Source organism: Triturus cristatus, chromosome 8, assembly GCF_964204655.1.
Source record: "Triturus cristatus chromosome 8, aTriCri1.1, whole genome shotgun sequence".
NCBI lineage: Eukaryota > Metazoa > Chordata > Amphibia > Caudata > Salamandridae > Triturus > Triturus cristatus.
Genome location: NC_140591.1, coordinates 850,506,348 through 850,524,396, shown reverse-complemented (window position 1 = coordinate 850,524,396; position 18,049 = coordinate 850,506,348).

The window sequence follows — 18,049 nt, the reverse complement described above, 5'->3', positions numbered from 1 at the left end:
CTGGATAAACCACCAAAAATAGAAAGTGAAGACAACTAGGCATAATTATATTGCACAATTGAAATAACACACACTGAAGTGTAAACGGGCCTTCGAATTGCATATTTATATTTCTCTGCTGCCATCTACCGACAACATATGGAATATATTTCTACTGTTTCTCAGACAAAAAATGGCTTTTATTCGAGTTCATAAAATGTGCATTAGTTGCAGCATCCGATCATTAACATATACCGGGGTTCGTTAGTTATTGGATGCTATAAATAAAGGAAATTATGAGTTTTGCCATACAAATTGGCATAACATTCAAATGTTGGTTCCTAAACCACTAGGTGCTTACAGCACCTAAATCTCTGAGGATATTCACAAGAACGTGTGCTAAACATCACCAAAAAATGCTAACGCAACTTTACACATCGCAGCCTATCACGGGAAAATAACCCTGTGTCATCGTGGAACTCACAACACGGCGGTACCATGCGATAGTCCGCCAAAAACGCGGCCAATGTCCGCGATACAACCACCGCGACGGATATAAAAACACAAACCCCAACGCGTAAAAAGACGCGATGTGCCCATGCACGATAAGAAAACAGTGACAACCAGCAATACCCACGCGTAATACGGTAAAAAGCACAAGAACAGCATATGGAAAATGCCACTAAAAAACGACATCAACTGCGGAGTACCACGGATGCACCCTGCCCGACTGCAGTGGACAACATGAACCCCACAATCCCCACGGAGGAACACCCAGGAATACAGGGCCCGTGGAAGGGCAATGAGAAGAGGAAGAGGAAGACGGGGTAAAGTCGCCAGGAAAACCCGATCATCGCCAAGGATGAGCCAGAACACCACCACCAACTGTACGTCACCTCCAAGGTCTCATTGGCAACAAAGAGGCAAAGATGGCACACCACCTCAGACATAAGTATAAGTGCCCCTCGACACTGACAACATCTCGGTACAAACAGCAACACCTCCACAACAGAACACAGGACACAACTGGTGCCGCAAATGTACACAACATGGCAAATCATATCTGGAAGGAAACTGTGACATGACAATGTACAAGTACAACCTGTAACCTGCAAATATGTTTTATGCACACATGCTGTGCTTTTGGACATTTTGTACTGTCCCATGATTGCCAGGGACAGCCATAATGTGACGTGCCCATGAGAAGAAATTGTCAATGATGGTGTTCTTATGGGCCATTCCTGCCGCAGCTGCAGTGGGATGTGGGCCACCTGCACCATCGTCACCATCATCTGGAACTGGGATCCATGGTGCATTGGTGCGTACACAGATGTTGTGCAACACACAACATGCAATGATCATCTTGCACACGATGTACAGGCTGTACAGGAGCTTTCCACCTGTGCCGTCCAGGCACCTGAAACGTGACTTCTACACGCCAAATGTGCGTTCAACGATGCCCCTGGTGCGTATGTTGGCCGCATTGTACTGCCTCTGGGCGGGTGTGTTCGGGTCTTGGAGGGGTGTCATCATCCAAGGGCAGAGGGCATATCCTTGATCACCTGTGACAGTGCAGGGAGAAAAGAGTCAATACTTGGTTTCTGCAGGATGTGATAGCAGGCCCACTAATCCAGTGACGCATGTGCTGGCTGTGTGTGGGGTGTGTGTAAGCCAGCCCTCAGGGAGTAGCTGGTGCTGGCAACAACTCTAACACTCATCAGGCACTCAGAAATGCAATGTCAGAACAACAAGGGATGATGACTTGAGTCGCACAGGGTTAGTGGCCCTGGATGCACAGCAGCCGACACGGGCCCACCGCCACGGGACGCTGACCTGCGGGAGACTGGGGTAGAGTCATGAGGGCAGAGAAGGGTGTTGTATGTGTCATAGGTGCTTTCTGCGTAGTTTCTTGGGGGAGAATGGGAGGTCTACCCCCAGGGCATGATCCAGAGAGCACATGCCAGCTGTGTTTGGCAACATGGCGGATATGAATGCCACAGACTCATGCCAGACACCAAGTCCGTACCTGCCCGTTGCTGATGACAACCCCCAGGCCACACGCTCAGACACCAACGATGTTCTGCCGGAGGCTGTCGGTCACTCACGGCACACAGGGTTAGTGGCACCATGTGTCGCCGGCTTGCGTTGAACAGAGTTAGTGGCACCACATGTCGCCGGCTTGCGTTGAACAGGGTTAGTGGCTCTACGTGTCGCCGGCTAGCGTTGAACAGGGTTAGTGGCACCATGTGTCGCAGGCCTGCGATATGGAATTATGCCTTACTGATTGAAGGGAGTTTGTGGGCCAGCGTCGGGGGGGGCAGCGATAATCTGCGGAGGCTGCAGAGGTCACGGGACTGGTGCTTGGAGCTTGCACCGGCACGTGGTGGGCACTCTTTGACACACGACGGTGTCGGCAGGTGAGCAGAGCGGCCTTGGAGCGCTGGGGCGGGCAGGCCTGGTCTGGGTTTCAGCGTCCTGGGGTGCAGCAGGCTCACAGGGTTGCAGGCTCCGCTGCTCACGGTGTCGGCCTCGTGGCAGACTGCAAGGCGCCACCCTGTCAGTGACGTTGGCATTTCCGGGAGAGAACCACGCTCTGCGCCACGGGGGGGTTGGTCCATAGCCCTGCGTTGCCCTGGCGTACTCAGGGGCAACCAACTACGCTCACGCACACAGGGGGGATGCAGCGAGTGACATTTCCGCTATCTGACCCACAGCCTGGTGTGACATGGTTGCGTCCACTGTTCACTACTCTCCAGTCACCAGCAGTTGTGGTCTGCATGGACATATCTGTGGTTTGCATCCCCATGTCTGTCCTGCACATCCATGCCTCACTTGTCGTTCTGTACATTTCCATTCACGGGTCACTTGCATCGTTCGCACATGGCTGCATTCCGCATTTCCACATGTTCAGCTGTTGTGTGGCTGTGGTGCCATGACATAGCTGTATTGTGTGCAGGGGTAGCCCAGGATCGCCATGGAGTAGTGTTGTCGTGTCTGGTAGGTAGTCATGTTGATTGACATGTTGTATGTGGTTTGGTCACGTGTGCATTCCCACATTTGTGCGTTGTGTGATGGTGGCTTTGAGGTGTGTGGTGTGTTGATTTGGCACTTACCAACGAGCAGTCCAGTTCCATGTGTGCCATCCTGGAAGCGCTGCTTGATAATGGACTGTCGGAAGATGTAGGAATCGTGCACACTGCCGGGGTAGTTTGCGAGGACATTGGTAAACATTCCCCGGTGGTCCACTATTGCCTGCACATTGTTGGAATGTGTGTGCTTTTTGTTGCAGTAGTGGTGTGCAGTATCCACAGGGGGCACAAGTGGGACATGTGTGCAGTCTATTGCCCTCAATACTACTGGGAATCCAGCTATGGCATAGAAGCCTTGCTTGGTCTCCTGCTGTTCCTGCGCAGTGTGGGAAAGGTGAAGGTACTGGGGTATGAAGATGATGATGGCATCCAGGACAGGTGTGATGAACTTTGATAGGGCTGGCTGTGAGACCCCTCTGACTCTGGCAGTTGTTGATTGGAAGGTACCAGAGACCAACAGGTGCAGCACAGCCAGCAGCTTTGCCTGCGGAGGGATGTTGGTTCTCCGTTGTGTTGGGACCGTCAACCTGTAGGCGATGTGGGTCATGATGCGGATGATGGTTGACCTTTTGAGCCTGTATTGGGCAATGACTTTCTCAGGCGTTAGGTCTGTGAGAGTGGTGCGTTTTCGGTAAGTCCGCTGTCTTACTCTGCGCTGCCACTGTGGTTGTCCGGGGGGGCGGGTCTGGATCCTGGGGGTGGTGGCAGTCCTAGGGGTGGAGGCGGTGGGTGTTGTGGCCCTGTCGGGGCTCCGAGCTGCATGATGAGTAACTCCATATCGTTGTTTGTTCTTAGGGTGTGGCTGTGTGCGGGGCTCCGTTGCCTACTGCAGGTAGTCGTCTGGCTTTACACCTGCAGGAGGCAGGTGTTAAATACCTGCTGCTACCGTGGCTTATCGCATGGTTTTGACTCGCATCGCGGATCTGGCAGTTCGTTGTGAAAGTGGTGTTGTGGTTTTATCATGTGTTTTTGCACGGGAACGCCTACTCTGCATCTCATTAGGGTTAGTTGGTGTTGTCGATAAATTTTGGGGCAGTTATCGCGGGAATACTGGCGTTATTTGCAGTTTGCACCAGCTTGTGAATGGGGTGTTAAATCTATCTCCACTTTTGATGCGTTAAGGTGGAGATAAATCGGAGATAAGCCCTTGTGAATATCTCCCTCTGTCTTTTTATTTACCACACCTTTTTCCCCTGGTGATTTAGCCTGCCGAAATGTATCGCGTGCAAATTTTGATTTTCAGGAAAGTCCAACATACTTTTATTCCTGATACCTATGTAAAAGGTGGTTTACAAGAGTGTCGAAATGTACCACAACCTCCTGATTGAGGGCTTTGGCCTACATTATGGGTGGCCCGGGTCTTTGTGATAAGTTTTACGTCTGATAATGAGCAACATCCAGGTGTATGTGTATGGAATTTTTCGAATACGATAATTGTTACCTAATTAACAGAGACGTTTTAAGGCATGGGTAAAGTGGGCCCTGTCCTGGAGCCCCACGCTTTCAGAGTGCCCCCTTTGAGCCAGCTCTGTACTGCAAAGTGCCCTGACCCGATGACCTTGAATAATTCTTAAAGAGATTGTTTAAAATGCCATTTTCCTTTCATTAGAATTTAATGGGGGTGATGGGTGAGAGTCAGTCAGTCAGTCAGTCAAAATTACTTTATTCGGTTTCATAACAAAAACCATAAAAGCATATAAATATATACAGACAATATAAATAACATTTAACATTAAAACATTACGAGTGAATTAAAAAGGCATACAAGGTAGTGGTTACAATTCATGAATTACCCAAATAATGATTATGTCCAAGAAATTTTCTTCCTTAATCTCATTGAGGTTGCTAAAAATTTGGCAATATTAAAGATCTCCCACGTTGATCCCAGCAATTGTAAATATAAAAGGGCAGGTTTAACTTGCCTAAAACCTTTCTCCTTAATAAGGGGGATGATATGTTTTTTTACGAATGGGAGCCAAGTATTTACAAAAGAAGATAAAGTGCACTGTATCTTTAAGGGAAAAACCGTCACAAGAACAGATTCCCAGGTCCTTCTCCCTTGACCACCCTGGGGAATCGGTGAGCAAAAGATGAAATTTGTTCAGTCTGAACCTGGTAAGTAAAAAACGATGATTCATGTTATTAACAATGACCAGGTAGGGTTCAATACTGTTTGAGGTGATTAATAACTGATGAGCCCTGACTGAAGGTTTAAGTAGCTCCTTATCTTCTCTTTCTAAAGTTATCCGATTTTTATATTCAACTTTCACCCATTTTAAATCCCCCTTAGTTAGACTGCCAGGAGCATCAAATAATTCTGGACGACCTAGTTCTCTTGATAAGTTCTTAACATAGTTTATCCAGGGGATGGAGGTGCCATACTCAAGAGATAAACAATCCTTTAAAATTGCGTGATTTAATTCCAAATCAGGGTTTAGCCAGGTTGTAATCCATTTTAACATGGGCGCTAGAGCAATACGGTCCACGAGGTGGTCTAACCCGCATTCCTGATGAACAATAAAGGCAGGGGTTGACTGAGGAAGAGATAAAATAGATTTTAAAAATTTGTCCTCAACTATTTGAAGAATTTTTACATCTTTAATTCCCCATAATTCAGCCCCATACGTTGCTATAGAAAGACATTTAGCAACATAAATGTTCAAAATGGCCTGCATGGGCTTCACCCCCAATTTGCGGGCAAAGTCTAATACAGCTAAGGTAGATCTAACAAAAGTATTATGCTTAGCCGCCAATTGCGGAGACCAGTTAAGACTATCATCAAAGATAACCCCCAAATAGGGAAATCTACTGACGCGGGATAAAACATGCCCTTCGCAATACAAGCTCTTAGCTTTTTTTACTTTACACCCCATAATCATAACATGAGATTTGGAAAAATTCACGCTGAGATCAAGTGCTTTCATAAAATTTGCAAATGAGTCCAGCAACCGTTGCAGACCCACAGGAGTACGTGCTAGCAAGGCGGCATCATCGGCGTATAATAATGCCGGAATAGAAAATTTGCCAGCTCTAGGAATGTCCTTGCACGATTTGGTCAAAACAGCACCTAGATCATTAATATATAAAGTAAAAAGCAGGGGGGCTAGAATACAGCCCTGTCTAACACCATTCGAAATTCCAATCCTACTAGTACAGTTGCCCAGGCGGTCATATCTAACAGTGGCGGTGAGATCCCTATGTAAATCAGCCAGGAAAAATACAATGTTTTCATCAATGCCACACTTAAGAAGCAGATCCCATAGCTTTGACCGGTTTACTCGGTCAAAGGCCGAGGACAGGTCCATAAAGGCAAGATATAATTTCCCTTTTTTGGCAATAGTGTATTTGCCTATTAATAAATATAGGTTCAGACTTTGATCTATAGTACCTCGGCCTGCTCTGAACCCATATTGTAGGCAAGATAGGGTCTCCTTATCCTCCAACCACGCAGAGAGTCTCCCCAAAACTACACGCCCAAGGACTTTGACTGCAGAATCGATGAGGGAGATAGGGCGGTAACAACTAGGATCCCCCCTGCAACCTTTTTTAAAAATGGGTATAATCACGGATTCAGACCAAGTATCCGGGATGCCTGAAACACAAATCCTATTAAAAACATTCATTAAAACCACAGACCAAGTCTCAAGGTCAGTTTTATAAAGATCAACCGGAACACCATCCGGGCCCGGGGCTTTATTGCTTGTCATCTTTTCAATGGCCTCGACTACCTCGGTCTTAGAAACCGTTAAAGTATATTGATTTACAACGGAGGAGGATGGGGGCTGTGCCCCATTTCTAACCCCTTCATAGACTGACTTAAAATGGGTACACCACAAATCTTCCCCTATTCCGCAATCTAATTGGCCGTTACAAGCGTCGCTAAAATAGGGTTTATTCACCACGGACCAGAACTTTGCACTATTTCTAAGAACATCCACGGAAGCTAGTTCCGCCCAAGCCTCCTTTCTAACCTCTTGCTTTCTAGTTTTCAAAGCTTTATCATAATCTTTCCTCAGCATAGCAATAATCGGCCTGTTGATAGGTTTACAACGTAAAGCAGCCTTCAGCCTTCTGTTAGCCAGAGAGCAGTTACTATCAAACCATCCCAGGTCTATATTATCATTACCCTTAGCTGGGCAGCTGAGATCAGCGGAGATTTGTGAACAAATTACAGAGTAAGCCTCTAATACTTCATTATTACCGGCATCCGTGTTCAAACAAATATTTATCTCTGAACCCACCTTCCTTTTTAAATTAGAGTGGAAATCCTCCGGAATAATTTTGTTCCATCTAATCCTACGATTCTGGTCAGAGGGGCGGATATTGAATTTATCCGTCCTGCCCGTAGTTTTAGTGCGGGTAATAAGAGTTTCTGAAATGCTAAGGACCACAGGGTTATGGTCACTGAAGTGTGACCACATCACCTTGTAACCGTGAATCATTTTACCAAGTGCAAAGCTAATAAAAATATAATCGATGACAGAGTGTTTACCATTCCCTTTAAAAGTGGGAATTTCCTCCGACGTCAAAGAAGGGAGTATAAGGCCGAAGTCTGCTAATAATGACTCAAGACATTCTCCCTGAACAGAGTGCTCAAAATGAGCATCACCTTGTATAGATGATCCTAATGGGTCAAAGGTCTGACAAGTGTCAGGACAGCCGTGGATGTTAAAGTCACCCGAGATTATAATAAAACAGTCATTATGGTTAGCGTCTTTGTAAGCCGCCAAAAAGCGTGTTAAAGCTAAGAGATGATCCGTTGTGGTGACTCTTTCAAAAGAAAGGGTAAGAGTCTATTACAGACATTTTGCAGAGAAATGTTTTATTTTTATTTTAGATCAAAACAGGACCCCACATAGGACAAATGGGAGGGTGTCACGGAGATTATATGCAGTAACATTAGCAAGGTGATGCTGTGTTAGAATATTGAAAACACGTCACTATTGCTGCATATTAGATGTAAACCCATTTTGAATTTTGGACGAGTGCCCTGTGCACTCACTGTCTGTGACCTGGCCAAAGAGGGCATGAAAGAGCTGAAATTGGATCGTAAATTTAAAGATGAACAGGGCCCCCCAAAATTCGCTTGGCCCCGAGCGCCCAACATCATTCAGATGTCCCTGATTACAATGGGTCATCTCAATGTAGATTGTGGTGAGTAGCAACTAAAATCTATGCATTCCAGTATTTCCAGGACATTTTTCCCTCCTAAATTCCAGTAGGTTGGACCAGCAAAAACGTAATGATGTCTGAGTGCGAACAGCTGCTTGCTCGCGGAATTTAATGAACTGGGCCATCGATATTCAACGCCTATGTCTTCTATAGCTATATGGAGGATGTAGTGCTTCTGCGTAGCAGTATGATAACCATTATCAGGCGCGCAACACCCATTGGACTCACAGGGCTTCAGCCCCCCCCCCGTCGTGTGTGGCAGCCCGGGATGAGACACCTTCCCCGGCAAAAAAGCAGCCGCCCCCGAGCACTTCACAGGTCTTTAAAAGACCATTTGCATGTTAATGAGGCCTCGCTGTGGTCTCACCCCTTCTAAGAGCCCCTGCAGCTCCACTCTGCCTATTGCTTAAAGTTCAGCCCCCCCCGAAATTTTTGCTCAGCCCCCCCCCCCCGAAATTTTTGCTCAGCCCCCCCCGAAATTTGGCTCTAGTTGCGCCTCTGATAGTCCCGATGTATTAAATGCATATGACTGTGGCAAATACGGCATTACCCAAAGCCGCAGGCTTTGTCAGAGTGAATAATCAAACTCCATTAATGAAAGCCCCATTGGGAGTCATAAATGTTTTTGTACCTCACACTGTCAACATTAGGATTGCTTGAGAATCGCAAGCATAATGGGGCCTCAGAGAGACATTACAGAGCTGCCTTATGATTCACTGGGAAGCGTACCCGAGGATCACAACATTGAAAGGTGACTGGCTGCTTTCATCGGCCTCAAACAATTTGCATATGAAAGCATTTTTTTTTACAAAAAAACATTCCATCTTTACTGTAACTGTGATACAAGTGTTGCAGTATACCTCCAGTAAACCTTCACTCTACCGTCTTTGAACGAGGCCTTCAAGGCTTAGGCTGGACAACGCTAGTGGGAGAGTGAAGACAGACTGGAGGTGACATTCATTTCCATTGCAGCTCGAGAGGCCTGTGCGCTGGTTAGAAGGGACCACATTCAATAGCACCTTTCATGTTGATAGGGTGTGTCTGAAACTGCAAAGATCACAGAACAAGCATTTACAATGCAATAGGTCTCGCATTACTGAAAGTTTGAGCTTTTGGTGTTGCATTATTATTAGCAACGCCAATAGCTCAAACATTCATTAATGCGAGACCTATTGCATTGCAAATGCTTGTTTAAAATGTGCGTGTTAATGCCTATAAGTTGGTGAAAAATAGTCATTTACATAATTATTTATGTTAAAACAGGTGGCTTTTGTCCTCTGGCAACTTCTGTGTGTCTTGTTGTTTTCCAGTAGCTTTATTTGTCCACAGAGAGAGAGAAAGATACTTAAAAATATATATGTTTTTAACGAATCGCAGTTGTGTCAGCGAGATGCAACCTATATTAAGTAGCATTAATGAATATATACCAGACAGAAAACAGTGCGTCCTCACCACGCCCCCTTGTTTACTGCCTACGACATATCTGTTTTCGTTTTTTATTTTCTCGGTGAGCAACTTCGAAGGTTGCAAAATGTCATGGGCGTTAAGCAAAGCATCATTTAATTAAACAAAACGAGCGCGCAGAGGAAAAAAAGGTAACTTGGTGAATCTTCCTAAACCCCAGTATTTTCCCGGTTGTTCTCTTAGAGCTGCACTGACGTCACAACCTAAAGCCCTAGAGCAGGGATACTCATAGTACGGCCCGCGGGCCGCCAGCGGCCCGGCAAGCCTTCCTTGGCGGCCCGCGGACCTTGCAGACATCGTGCCGGTTGCAGCAGCGTGGAGCTATGGGGGCCGGGCCGGGCCGGGCCGGGTGATTCTTTTAAAAGCCATTCACTTGTTAATAAGGCTTTGTTGTATTTCACCTCTTCTTAGCGCCCCTGCATCTCCCCTCTGAATGAGTGGAGATGCAGGGGCGCTAAGAAGAGGTGAAGTACAACAAAGCCTCATTAACAAGTGAATGGTCTTTAAAAGACCCGTGAAGTACTTGGGTGCGGCGGCTGTGTGCGCTCTGTCCACTCTGTGCCCCGCCCCGCCTCCCCTCTCATCGCGCCTGGCTCTGCCTGGGAATGAATGTCATCTGAAGTGTATGAGGCTGAGCAGATCAAACACCACGAAGAAAGCACTGAACACTACGGTTGTGCTCCCGGCTATTCAGGCTAGAAGGCGGCCACTGTTCAATACCTGGACGATTTTAACTAATTTGGAGAGATGGAGGCCGGCCTGGCTGACTCCGAAGCACATGTTCCCAAAATCCGGGTTTACAGTCTCGGCCAAATCTCTGATTTCCTCCGCCAGCTGGTTGGCAGGCGTCATGTGTTCTTTGATTCTCTCCAGCCCCCTTTCACACTCCTTCAAGAGCCCCTCCACTTCGTCTTTCTCTATTTTGCTGTTGATCGCATCCACCACACTTGCCCCTGCAGAGGTGACTCCCCCTGCGGTGGAGAGGCCGAGTCCTACAGCAGCTGCCCCGAGGGATGCCTCCCCTGTGAAAGGTGCAAGGACCAGCCCCCCCAATGCCAGCAGTCCCCCAGAAACACCCGCGAAGCTCCCGATGGAGACAGAGGGAGAGAGAGGGAAGGAAGGAGACGGAGAGAGAGGGAGAGTGATAGAGAGAGTGATAGAGAGAGCGAGAGAGTGATAGAGAGAGCGAGAGAGTGATAGAAAGAGCGAGAGAGTGATAGAGAGAGCGAGAGAGGGAGGGAGACAGAGGGAGGGAGACAGACAGACAGACAGACAGACAGACAGACAGACAGACAGACAGACAGACAGACAGACAGACAGACAGACAGACAGACAGACAGATAGATATGTGTGAATGCCTGGTCTGGTGGCTCAGTGGACAAAGGCGTCCGCTGCAGGGGCCTGTGTTCAACCTCATGGTCATAGATTTTTGTGGGGGTCTAGCCCCGCCCCTCCCCCACTGGCCCCGCCCCCACCGGTGCGGCCCTCAGCCAGAAACCACACTGTAAATTTGGCCCCCGAGAGAAAGTTTGTGAGTACCCCTGCCCTAGAGCATGCAACCCGTTGTTTTTTTCAAATGGTCACTCACACTCAGTGCCCAGGAATGAGTAATTTGTTTGAGCGAGTTAACGCTCACCGCTGACATCTGTTGTGATCCGAAGGCCACGACCCTGATTTTGCCACTAGATGTACTGTCATAAAAACGACATAAAAATCGATATTTATAATACCATGTTGGTGCAGACCTCTCAAGCTGTCCCAAGTTGTGCGTGAGCTGTTGACCAAGAGGCATTTTTTCTGTCTTCTGCTAATTGTAATCCCGGTAGTTTTTAAGTTACCATTAAAAACTCAACGTCACAAGTACCATCATCTGAAGAAATAACGATGATAGAAGCAAATATATATGACTTGAATAAGTACAAGATGTCAGAGTTTTATAACTCTTAGAATGCCCTTCTTACTAGTACCCTGCTCCACACTTCTCGTTTTATGGACCTCTGACAGATAAAGGGCTTTTCTGGCCAACTGGGAATCAAACCTGGATGCATACATAACTTAGCATCCGACATATGAACCTTAAGTTCTTAACTATACTACACATTCCACTAAATGACAAAATCGTGTATTCATAGCTTTTATTGGAGAGGATGTGACCTTACGGCCAGAGCTGCCGACTTTGGAGCTGGGGGACCAGTTTCGAGCCTCGGCGTTGGCTCAACATCCCGTGATTTTAGCTAAATCACTCAATCTCCCCGTGCCTACCAAAAAACAAGAGGCCGTTGCCGGAATAGAGAGTGGAAGTCTCGCCAGGTACCGTGCTGCCGCCATGATCGAACTGCCACAGACAGGCCGCATTACTCCCAGCCTGTCCCATTTACTGCTACTGGGGATGGGACAGGCAGGGGCTGGACAGCGAGGGTCAGGCCGCTGTTAGAGCAGCAGGGCAGAGGCATACCCTGGTCCTGTGGCACAGGAGCCTTGCCCGCCCCGATGCTGAAAACAAGCACAATGTTACTGCGGAAGCCTACCTCACTCCAGAGCCATCAGAAGTCGCGAGATAAAATGTAATTGACATTACAGAGGCATTAACAGTTCTAGAGTTCAGCACAGGGCTTACATAAAAACGAGACATTTTACTGCAGCACAATCTAACAAAATTCACAAGGGGGTGCCTGAAAGTGTCCCGGTTTGCAGAAGTAAATGTCAACACATGTCCCGAGGTGCTCCTACACACAGTCATCCGATATTCTCTATGGGGTCAAATGGCAGTGGCCATAGACAGTGAAATGAAAAAACAATGTGGCTATAGTAACCTACAAACGGAAAAGTTAAAGCAGGAACAAGAACGGATCAGAGGAAGAAATTTTAAAAATAGTGAGGCTGAGACCAAGCTAGTACATACGCGGTGTACTATATCGATATACTCCAAATACTGGAGAAACAGACTTCAGCGCTACCAATAAGCTCAGATCAATAAATCCTCAATGACACGGAGAATGCCGCAGTTAACAGAAGCGGGCTGGAAGGAGCGGTGAAGGTTTCCGGTTTAGATCCGAGTTGCAAATATTCAGTTTTCCACCCACCAAGGTTTAAGAAACATGGGCCATTCATGTCTCAGCACGCTGACGACATGCTTGGAAATCTTAAAATCTGAAGGAAACTGAGTGCCTTCTAGGTAAGAGTGGAGAAGGGCAGCAAGTCACTAAATCCATTTAATAAGAAAAAAACACCTAATGTGACAGAGCGACAGATACCTTGAAGGACCACAAGTAAATACTCTTCGCTAACAAGTGGCAATGAATATGTGAACCGCAGCATCTTGAATCCTCGGTGAAGCGACATTTCGCCCTCCCTCTCCGAATAGTATTGTTAATGTTCGACGTGTGGTTTCGGGTTGCAGTATTCCCGGTGAATTCAGCCATTAGCAGCTGTAAGACTGTGTTTGGGGCCAGTGCGTATTTGCTCAGGTTTTTCTGCCATCCCACTTGGACGGCCTCGCCTGCTAAAAGGTTTTTTGTCTTTATGGGGCCATGTGTTTGGCCCCATAAAGATAAGAAACCTTTTGCGACGAAAGTAGTTCAGGCGAGCCCGTCCAAGTGGGATGGCTCAAAAAGCCGAGCAAATACGTCACCAACAGCTGTTTTCCAATGGCTGGCCACCGTTTAGCATAAACGGTGACGCCGGCCAATGGAAAAGAGGGGCGGGGCTTAATGCCCTTTACTAAAAAATCCCCATGTCATTAAATCTCGCCAGCGAGACTGCGCATGCACGCAGCCTACGCTAGCGAGACCTAACGTGGAGCATATGCTAGCGAGACCTAAAAAACCAGACCCTGATGAATTCTTTCCTTCTGGGCGAAGGCTTATAAGAGCTGAAACAGCAGAACAAAGCCAACCCTAACGTGCTTTTGGCATAGGCATCCACACATAATGCTCTACAGAAACCCATAACAGGATGCAGTTGGCTACTGTTGATTCTGGAACATCACTAAACATTATGCTAGACTACTCAAATATTATCAGCCACTAGCCAGTACAACCCATCGCTAAGCAATACCAAACACCATCAATGCAATAATAACACACCACTTTGACTCAGGTCAACAAGACTCCGAGAACAGTAAAGGGCACCCAGAATCCTAAAGCCCTTCAGAATCAGACAAATGGTGGGAATGCTTGAATTAATCTCAGCCACCAGTAATTAATCTGGGCCGCATTACATTCCATCATTCTTTTGCTCTTGATGCCATTACAAAGAGGGGCAAGTTAGGTGCAAATCAGCCTTGGTCCAGTCCCAGCAGCAACAGTCTAGCCTGAATGGCTGGTGCACATCAACTGTGAATGGGACCACAAACATGGACATGCAAACCTTCTTTTGAATGAAGGTAGATAGCCATTTTAGTTTGTATCATTTAGGTTAGAAAACTGCCAAACAGCTGATCTCCTCCGAAGACCGGTAAAGACTGTGAAATGCATGCAACAAGATTTCTTACTGGTAAAGCGGCAGTCACTTTATACTGTTCAAAAGTATATAAGATTGTGATGTAAAAGACTAAAAATACCAGAGCCAGTGCTTAATGTGAGCCGGTAGCTGTCCGTGGACCCGCCTGCACTCATTTTTGGGAACCGGCGCCTATTTGTCTACATGGACATTTTGCGAGAGCAAGAGAGGGAAAACACTCACAGTAGAGTGACGGAGGAAGAGAAAGACGAACAAAACGTCACAAAAGTAGAAAGCAGGACCCGCGGGTGAATGTCTGGTACTGAATTAAGCAGGTGTGGGGTGGATTTAAGACTATGCAGGTGAGTCAACATTTAATTGCGCTGGCCAGGAGCTTCTGAGCAGAGCTTTGGGCACCAGCACTCACTTTTTACAAATTAAGCACTGCCCAGAGCACCCGAGCTTCTCCTGAATACTAAAACAGATGAGATGTGAAAGGCCGCTAATGCCATAGAACACTGGGTTCTAACTGGGAACCAATGTCTGATTGCAACCGGAACTTCTCTTCAAACATTCAGGCCTTGGTCTGCTCAGAATAGTTCCTTACTTCTGGATGATCCTGCTTTGTGAGACCCTGAAGTATTAGGATACTGAGATGTTCCCATGCCATAAAAGACATCGGAATCTTTCCAGAGAAACCTGCAAAGTTATGTGTTACTGGGAAAAGTGAAGCGGCATCACTAGTTGAATGTGGGCTACTACAAATATTTTCAAGAGAACTGGATTCACGGGGATCATACCAAAAGAATCCAATTTTACAAACTGATTAAAATGACTTCTTTGCCTTAATAGCCTTCCTTTGCTGGCTAGTTATTTTGTGCTTTTTGTGGGAAGGAACTGATTTATGGGTTTCTGAAGACTTTTGGCACCCAGGGGTATCCATCCAACCATAGCTCTACTTCCTAGTAGGCTTCTGTGAGTACTAAGGGGCAGATTTATCTTAGAGTTGTGTCCCCCTTGCGCCACGCAAGGGGGCACAAGGGCGGTGCAACTACTAAGTCAGATTTATCAAGTCACGCAAGGCCACCTTGTGTGGCCCTGTGTGGCTTGATAAATCTAGACTAACACAACGCAGCACAAATCGCTGTGTTTTGTTACTCTGGCATAGGGCTGTGTTCCATGGGGGAGTGTGGGTCTTCCCATGCATCTACCCATGGATTTTGGCGCATTTGCAGATTTACCATTAACGGTAGACCTGGGAATGCGTCCAAATGCTGCCCCTCCCCAGGTGAAGAGTAACAAGGAGTAATATCTTTATTTCTCCATGTTTCGTCTTCTTTCTATGTGTACTGCATGCAGCACCAATAGAAAGAGGAAATGGCTTAGAGGATTATTTGTGTTCAAGAAGGTGACCCTTCCTGTGCAAAGGAAATCCTGTCTGCAACGCAGGTGCCCATCCACCACCACGCAAGTGTGCTTGCCTTGGCTCAGCACAAGGAAAGGACAGGAATGCACCGTATGATGTTAAATACAGTGGGGCATATTTACAAGCCCCTAGCGCCACCAGTGCGTCAATTTTTGTGATGCACCAGCGGTGCAGTGTGGTGCTCCATATTTACGAGGACACATAAAGCGTGGTTTTTTATGTCCTTGTAAATACGGTCCCTTTCACGCAGCACTTTGCGCGAAAGGTGTTCGATGCGTGTTGCTGTGGGTGAGCAGCAGAAACCCATGGATTCAGGCACATTCCCAGATTTACATGTTTCATAAACCTGGGACTGCATCAAAATCGTACACCTTCACAGGGGAGGCATAACGAGGTGCAATGAGGAGAAATACTTTTATTTCTCCTCTTTTTTTTCCTTTTTCTATGTGTGCTGCATTCTGCACCTTCTGGCACAAAAACAATCATCCCAGCGATGCAGGCACCCTTGCACCATGGTGCAAGAATGCCTGCAATGGCACCTGGCATCCAAAAATGCGTCAGTGCAGGAGACAGCTCAGGGATACGTCATATTCCTTCAAATAAAATGTATCCCTTTGCTTTGGAAGTAACGCAGAGCGGCACAGCCAAATGGCTTGCGGCACCGCGCTGTGTTACTTCATTGTAAATCTAGCTCAGCGTATTCTTGCCCCTTCCCTTCACGAAGTGCAGCAAGGTGGCTCGCTGCACTACGTTAAAATAATGATAAATCTGACTCTAAGTATTCACAGAAGTCTCCTGTTAGCCCATTTGACCTCCTGGAGCCTTCGCCAGATATTACCTTTGACTTTGTCTCTGTGGACCGTGTTGAGCTCAATAAAGATTTTTTATGACCAAATGTAGAATATTGACTGGAACCCACTCCAGAATCATACATTACTGCACGTTTGTGGGTTGCCTATCTTAGCACTAGCCCCACTCATAGCTTTTTATACCAAATATATAGTTTCCACCTGTGACCTTCATTGTGTATAAAACCTTTTGGAACCATGTTCCCTATAGACTCCATGTTATTTTGGTAGATATTTTCTCGCTCTGTGGTTTGTTCTAAGTGCAAATGTAGAAATCTTGTATGGCAAAATCCCTTCATTAAGATATCCCGGACTCGTATGCTAGCAATTTGCACTGGTAGCAGTTACACCTCTGCAAGCCATGTACACATACTTTTACTTTTTGAGTATCTCCATTGATTCTAACTTTTGAACTTATACGTTTTTTTCATGTTTGTTTTATTTTCCTATTTGCATTTTAACTTTTTACTTAAACTTGTGATGGCTTGGCTGTTTTTAGATTTCGCCTACACAGTGTTTTCGCGTTGTGTTTGTGAAATCGATTGTATTGAATATAAATCTTATAAATCATATCCTGTCTCCTTGCTGTCCTTGCTTTTCATTGGTTCCTGTGCTTGCCACTTACTTTTCCTCCATTTCTATTGGCTGTAGCATGTTGTTTCCTGCACTTACCAGTGCTTGTTCCTCTTGTGCTTCTCTTATCAATTCCCCGTAGCCAAAGTACTGTTTCCATCCACATTTCTGGAAGTGTTTTCTTTGCCATTGAGCCATCATTCACCTTCCTCTATCGCTCTTGCACTGGTTTTCCCTTCTCCCACTTCTATTTCATTCTTTCTCAGTGCCTTTATATAATCCTTCTCACCCTGGATCCAGCATTTTAACTGCATGCAGGCCATGTTTTCTTTAATGTATTAATTATTACATGAGACTTGGAAATCATTTTGCTCCAAGCCTTGCCTTCAGTCCTGAGCCCCACCCTCCGCAAAGCCTCAATCATTTGCTATTTTTATTTTTTAGTTTTATATAGTGCGAACTCGACCGGAGGTATTAGAGCGCTTAACATGGGCAACAGGTGTGTTACAGATGGACACATTTAGTTTGTTAGGCACGGGTAGATTAAGTGATTTGCAGAGAATCACAAGATGATGGAGCGTCCCTGCTGAGACTTGCCCGGTTTTCCAGCTTGCAGGTTGACCGCTCTAGCTGTTGGGCCACAACCTCTCCCCTGCTTGTTTCTCTTCTTGCTTCTTTGCGATGATGTTTGGGCACCCTAGCATTTCCCTGTTTGAGATATGCCACTGGTTTTCCCCAGGGCACCGGCTTTGTTTGTATGGAATTGACAGAAGGCTTTGGTGTCCAGTTGCAGGAGCTGCCGTCCCAGGGTACGAGCGTGCGGAAGTCGCTGGAGTCGCCCCAGCCATGATGCTGCAGAGTCCACATCACAGACTAGCTCTTGTGCTCTCACATCACTGCCTCTGCCCGTCTAACACCCTCTGATGCCTGCTGCTTTCAGGAAGCGCAGTTACAATTTGGAGAAGTTTGAGCAGCAGGGTAGGTTTTCTAGAGCTTGAATGAGAAGTCTCCATACCCCATGCTAGAAAGAAAACCATTCTGAGTAGTAAATATCCCCT